This window comes from Malus sylvestris, chromosome 2 (assembly GCF_916048215.2).
Source record: "Malus sylvestris chromosome 2, drMalSylv7.2, whole genome shotgun sequence".
Lineage (NCBI taxonomy): Eukaryota > Viridiplantae > Streptophyta > Magnoliopsida > Rosales > Rosaceae > Malus > Malus sylvestris.
The window spans coordinates 36277051-36284302 of record NC_062261.1 but is presented as its reverse complement, the minus strand read 5'-3'; the positions used below and the strand labels follow the sequence as shown (position 1 = coordinate 36284302).

The window sequence follows — 7252 nt, the reverse complement described above, 5'->3', positions numbered from 1 at the left end:
ATACCAAATTACCCTTAAAATGTAAAACAAACGCCAAAGAGATTCTCTTTGTGTTCTTTTTCATTTTAGGGTTTTATTATTAGGAAAACTAATGAAAATGACTTGAAAACTTTGAGTTTTATCGATAAGGACAAAATAAAGGGTAAAGTGAATAGTACCAGGATTGACTTTTTAATGTAAAAATCTGGTTTTTCGTTAAAGTGAACAGTACATGGAGTTTTTCAGTAAAGTTCCCTTAATTATTTTCATATCTCAATTCGAATCCAAAAAGATAGAAAGAGGAGCCTGATGAAATTAAACATTTAATAAAGAGGTATTTATTATAATGGAAATTAAGTCAATCAAATTATCAAATTTCATTTCTTAATTTACAAGCCTACAACGAAGATCATGATAAAAATTTCACATAACTACAATTTTTGAATATTCTTGTGTGATAATTAATTGATATTTTTTTATGAAACGGCGATTGCATGTTCTTATGCATTCTGCATATGATCTCTTTAAGTAGAGGGTTGCCCAAATTAGGCATTTAATTAAGGGAAATTGAGCATAATATGCACAACCCGTAAATCAATTTTAATATGGATATGTAAAAGGCAAAAAGAAAAAGAGGGAGGCGGAGGAAGGTCTTTGCAGCAAATCACTCCAGACAAGTGCATTGGAAGATGAGAATATTTTAGATCGATTTTATGGTGATTGGCTTCTTCTGTGAGGAGAATCATATATATGACGATTCAAATCCAATGTCTAAGAAAATTGATGTTGTTGCTTCTGGATCCCAATATGGCAGCAATGTTATTGGGGAACAACGATGCTTAATTAGCTTTTGGTTTTGGTTTTAGGTGTAATTAAGTTTTAATTTTGAGAGTAATTGGGTCTATTCAAGTGAATTTTTGGCTATATTTGAATTGTTTTATAAAAACTGACATTAATGAATTTGTGTGCTAAATTTTGGCTATAAATGATAAATACCCTGTTTCATTAGTGGCTGGTTTGCAAAACCATTTATATTGAAAATTTGCAAAAGTAGTATTTGCTTGCAGCTTTTGCTGACATGTTCACTTAATTTAAGGATTTTATCATTAGGGTTTTAGATTGGGGTTAGGTTCCTTCCCGTCACCAAGGTTCTAAAAAACACTAGGCACTAGTCGGACGGTAGGCCGCTAGGCGGGGTCTAGGTAGCCTAGGCGGATTTAGGTAAATTTTATGTATATATTGTAAATCAGTGCATATTAACACTTACAAAAAATTATACTTGTATGAAATCCATAGATAAGATAATAAAAGAATGATAAAATGCAAAAAGAGTATCTAACAAGTCCAAAATTTAAAAACACATTAAGCATATATGCCACATAATCATAGTGATGAGTATTGTAGGATGACACATGTACAATAAGTTCACAATTTAAAGCCACATAAAATGCAAAATAGGAGGAAAATAAGGAAATATAGTACTGTAGATAGGATTTTTTTTTAATTTCAAAAAAAAAAAAAAAAAAAAAAAAATCTGCCTAGCTGCCTAGCACCGCCTAGAGCCCAGCCAATTTTTCCAACTTATTTGCCAGAAAACGCCTCGGGTCACCACTGTCTAGCGCCTAAGCGGTCGCCTAGGCCCGTTTTTAGAACATTGCCTGTCACCCATGCTGATCCTGTCATGGGTGAGTGGGAGGGCGACAGTGAGAGAAAGAGAGATTTCAGGGATTTGGGGGTAGGGGGAGTGATTTCAGGGATTGGTAATCCCATCCCGTGTTTTCCCCTCATCTCTGTCACACTTAACCTCTCTCTAACACTTTCTCTTTCACTCTCTTTCAGACTCTCCCTTTCGCCCAACTCTCCATCTCTCTCAACTTTAGTCCTAACCTTAATTTGTTCTTTCATTCCTCAATTTTTTCCATCTGAGCAATGAAAAATCGAACTGGGTTTTCAGATTATTGATGCACAGGGATTCACAGATAGAGAAGGGAGAGAGAGTTGATTGAGGGAGTTGGTGAGTATGGGCTTGCACAGAGGGAAGAACACAAAAAGAGAGAGAGAGAGGGAGATAACGATTGCACAGAGACAAGGAGAGAGACAGAGAGAGAGATCGCAGAAAGAGGAGGATGACGAAAATTGAGGAGGAACCCATGTTTGCAAAGAGTGAGTAAGTTCTGAACCAAAGCTTATTTTCTCTAATTTATGGCTATGCAACAACAAATTTCTGAAGCGGAAGAATCAAGGAACCTTGCATTTAAAATTTAATCATAATTTTTTTTCTCTCTGCAGGACAAAAAACTACCAGTGAAGGAAGAGACTGCCAGGAAAGTAAAACCCAGACCGGAGAAGACAAGCAACAGCGGAGGAACCAAGGCTGTAGATCTTTGATAAAAGGTATAAATCCTTTTCGTTTCTGATAGTTTGCCCTCGCCTAAAAATGTGATTTGCAAGGTTTCCCAAAATAACAACATTAAAAAGAATGGGGTGATTTCGTTTTTCACAAATTTACATTGGGTGTCATCTGTAAATGTTATACAATGCTGAGTTCCAAACTTTATCTCTAACATTTTAGTGCGTTTTAGATAGGATGCAGTTATGGCCGTATGGCTATGTATTTTTTTTATCTTATTTTTTTCTTTCCTTTTGCTATTATTAGGTGTACAGTACAGGGTAGACAAGCTTAGTGGTTTTCCTAAATGACGAGAAATTTTGGAATTGAAAACGTGGTGGAATTTTAGGAACTACCCATGGGCTGTAGTTTTCCCCATTTGTAATTAGCAATTTCTTTAATCATGTTAGTTTGATAGTGTTTCGGTGCTCAGAGAATTTAAGGATTTAAAATATCATGGGTTAGGGGTTTTAAGAAATACCCAAGTTCTATAGTTTAGCATCTTTGTTCTTATTAGGATTCATCAACTTTGTTTTGGATCAATTTTGGGTCTGCATGTTGTAATTGATGTTAAAATTCAAAAGTTTTATAAATCTCTAATTGATTGATCAAGTTTACAATATAGATGATGTAAGAATTTGTCACCAAGGGTTTGAGAGAAGGGTGGTTTCACGGGAATTGAAGCTCTAACTCTCGGTTGTGAGTTCCATAAATATTTGATTGTGCAAATGTACAATGATTTGTATTTTATGTCGATGATCAAAATGTGATCGTAATCAATATTTATATATAGATAAATAACTGAAGTTTTAGTTCCAGAGATGGAATAGGTATGAATGGTTATTGAAATCTGTTCTGTTGTGTTTTTTTTTTTGCAGGAGAAGCAAGAAATTACAATTGAAAAAGCCATGTGTAATAAGCGGAAATGTATCACTACTGTGAAAGGGCTGCATCTTTTTAGTGAGCTATCTGTTGTATTATATCATTTGTCTTTCTATTTGGAGACTCTTATTTAAATCCTACCATAATAGGTGACTGCAATTTACTTTTGGATTTGATTCTTCACTGATGGGATGTTATGGGGTCGTGATTTGGGGGAGATAAGGGAGGGGGTTGGGTGTAGAGAGAGGGTGAGGGCAGGTGCACGATTAGGGGGACAGAAAGAGAGTTGATCGGGTCCACCATGAGCGGAGCTCCTTTGATTACTCCACTTTGGTTCTCAATAATTTGGAGTTTGTAGCACTTTTGGCTTTTCAATCGTAAAAATTGATTCTTTAAATTCTTTTTGCAGGTCTTAAGATTGTACGACCCATAAGTGACGAGCAGACCAAATGGATCCATGGATGGATGAAACTCTGAAGAAGACTCATGTCAGCCACCAAGCTACCTGAAAAGTAAGGCTTCAAATTTGGGTTGTCTTGAATATTTGTGTGTGATTTTGATTTCTTTGGTTCTGGATGGGTTTTGATTTCTTTGATTCTGGGTGGATTTTGATTTCTTTGATTTCTGGGTTGGCTAATTTATGTGCTTATTTATTTCTTTATGCAGCTTTGAAATCTTGGGTGAGTTTTTCAATGACTTGCACACCTCGATTCGGTTGTTGCGGTTGAGGGGATTGAAGCCCAGTTTCAGCAACATTTACTCCCAAATCGAATGTTTAACGGATGGGTATTTCTTTTGCTTGGTTGTTGAGAAAATGAAAGACTGTTATGTAAATTGATCGTTTTTATCTCGATTTTTTATATTAATTGGACGACAGTGATCCTGACATGGCAGATCCTCTTCTTGATCTTGCCTGTTCCTCTGTTTGAATTGATTGAATGGCGAATGACTGAAAAATATTGTCCCATCACCGCGGAAAATGAGCTGTCCATTGGGAGCATAATCCATGGAGGTAATCTCACTGTCGAACATTTTATGAATGACTCTCCCAGTGCTAAAATTGAAAACCTGAAATATAGATGTAGAAGTTGTTGGAGAACAATTCAGAAATAAACAGAACTTGAAATTCACAATTTTATTTCACAAAAAATACTTGCTATACAGAATCAAAATGATACAATAAATATAGAAATCAATATAAGAATATCAACAGTACTAACTTGATTACAGAAGATAGAGGCTAGCGTAAAAGCTATGTCCTTCGAACAGTAATTCCGTCCCACTCTTGTGCTTGTGGTTCTATAACGTCCACTCGACCATGATACAACTACCTAATCCTACAACCCGCACTGGATTATAGAATTCTAGCGAATTGCTTTGTGTGTTTACTCTCTCTCTGGAAATTTGTACGGAAGAAAAGGAAGAAGAAAAGATAATGATTTGGATACCATGGATTGCATATATATAGGCTATTTCACACCCTTTCAAATACCAGTTCAGTGTATTTGAAGATTCACAACTCTTTCTAAGAGCTGTGTCTTTTAATCAAAACATTTTTAATTAATAATAAATTAATTAAAAACTTAATCCGAAAATTAAAATTAATGAATCAGATTAATTAATATTAATTGTATTTAGGCTATATTATACAAGCCTAACCCACACAACCATAAGGCCCAAGCCTTCAATCCATTTCCAAATGGCCCATATTCTAATTACTAGACTAAAGCACTAAATCTATATAAAGGCCCTTGTGAATCTTGTTTTCCCCAATGTGGGACAAGAGTCTCAAAACTTCCAACAGAAGTTCCACCAGGCACCAATCAAATACAATCAATTAAATTGATAATATCCTTGCAACCCTATAACATTATAGGAATAAAAAAAAATATTAGCTCCCTCATGCTTCAGGAAAAGGATAAGCAAAAATCAAAGTAGCAATAAAAACTTTTTGTGTGGGGATGTCTAATGAGATGTTCCATTGCGATTGTAATGCAATGCATGCGATAAATGGCGTATTGTTCATCTTATCAGGAGCAGTAAGATCTTTAGTTATAAAGTATGAATCCGTATTCATATTAATTTGAGATCCAAGATGTTTTTTGGACTAAAAGAAAGAGTTATAAATTAAATATGGCTGCAGGACCATTGGACCAGAGGACCACATACTCTAACAATATATGATGAAAAGTAATCATAGTTCTCTTATTCATTTTCTAATTCTTCTTTTTAAGGTATAATATGAAAGTCTTATTTCAAAATTGTGTTTTTTCCCTTCAGAAAAAATTTGGGCTATAAGAGCTCAGTGCAAAGCTTCTTGTAAGCATGGGAAAAAACCAAGGCACAATTCCACTCAAGGTAGTTCAATCTTTCATTTTTGTCTGATTAGTACTTGCCCTCCAAGTATTGGATTTATTGCAATTTTACTTTTACAGTGCTCTTATAGTTTGTCATTTTGTTTTGAGATGCTTTTAATTCTTATTACATAGGGGAGCAGTAGTTCCTGTGTGTGAATTTTTGTTTCGTTGTGTTTGGGGTTCAGAAGTGAATGCATTATGCAGGGATGGTTGTCAGCTTATCCCACATATCTTTTATGTTTTCACTTTATTCATGTGCTGAATTATGGTTTCTCTCTAAATTGAAGAACTAAAAATGGCAAGCAAACTAAAAAGCAATTAGATTATGAAATGGGTACTTTGGTTTCTCATCATTTCTTTGTTTTGTAATTTTCATTTATTCATGTTCTTTTGACAGTGTCTTCAATTGTATTTTTGGTTTTCCCTGCTTCGTTTATTTTATGCTTGCGTGTTCTTTTGTATGCCTAATGTCTTTCTCTACAAGCTATGCATGAAGATTTGTTGTTGTTCTCAACTAATAGATATAATTTCACGGATTATGTTTTTAAAGTCATACAAAATACTTCTTGAGGATAACTGGGGTTGCCTGGGCCTGTTTTCACTACAAATAGGATGTCTCTTTTATATAAAAGAAGAAAATGGTGAGTTGCCAAAATTCATTCTTCATCTTGATTTCTTTCATGATGCTTTTTCTTTCATTTTGATTCTTCCATTAGCTTTGCTAATTGCTACCACTAAATTTGAAATTGAACATCAATTATATGCTAAATGAACTTTAGAGATCAAGTATGGAGTGGAATGAGAGGAGAAGTCGTCACTTTCTTTCAGGTCTCTCTAGACAAGGTTTCCAAATAGTTTTCCCTTATTTTTTGTAATTGTTTTTTTTTAGTTTAATGAGATGGAATTAAATAGTTAAGTTACCATACTAATGACTGTACTTTATTGAATTTTTCTGACCTTTTTGAATTCAGTCCCACGTTGCCATGTCAAGCTCGCTCCGTTACCATAACCGACACAAAAATTGCAAGTGCCATATACCCAGACACATACACTTAGGAAATCACAGCCACGCGAAAAGTAGCTTCCTCTTTTTGGTGGTCGAATAAGCACATATGGCCGTAAGTTTTACAGGGGCAATTCTGCCAGAAATCTCAGGATTCATGCGATCGAAGCAATCAAGAGCTTCATGATTTGTGGAGCCACAAATCTGACAGAGAATAGAATGGCCAGAGAAAGATGAACCACGAGACCCTTGATGTTGACCTCGATGTGAAGAGTTTCCACGAAAATTGCCCCGAGAACCACGATTGTGATGGAAGCGAGTGTTGTTAAATTGATATCCGCGATTGTTGTTTCTTCCACGATTCGAGTAGAGTTGAGAGGAATTTGGCTGTGACTGTTGATTCTGAGCAGCAAATGCATGAGGCGGTGGAGTGGGGAGCAGAGGTGTTTGGGACTGCACCGAAAATGCTTGAAACGGTTCAGTAGTGGAAGAGAGCTTCTTGCGACGAGACATGGAGAGTTCTTTGGTAAGAAGAAGTCCATGTAGTTCATCCAAAGAGGTGGAAGAAAGGCGAAGCATGAGTTTGAATCAATGAACGATTCTAACTCGTTTAGAAGACCAGTAAGTGTTGTCGCCATGAAA

At 35.5% G+C, this 7252-nt stretch overlaps 1 long non-coding RNA gene across 1 annotated transcript; it reads left to right on the top strand.

Annotated features, from left to right (window-relative positions):
- The first annotated feature begins 3660 nt into the window (after positions 1-3660).
- On the top strand, positions 3661-6194 carry LOC126589212 (uncharacterized). Its single transcript, XR_007611769.1, has 5 exons — positions 3661-3762; positions 3917-4036; positions 4128-4262; positions 5531-5638; positions 6158-6194. It is a non-coding gene; the product is annotated as an uncharacterized LOC126589212 (long non-coding RNA).
- Positions 6195-7252: the final 1058 nt, after the last annotated feature.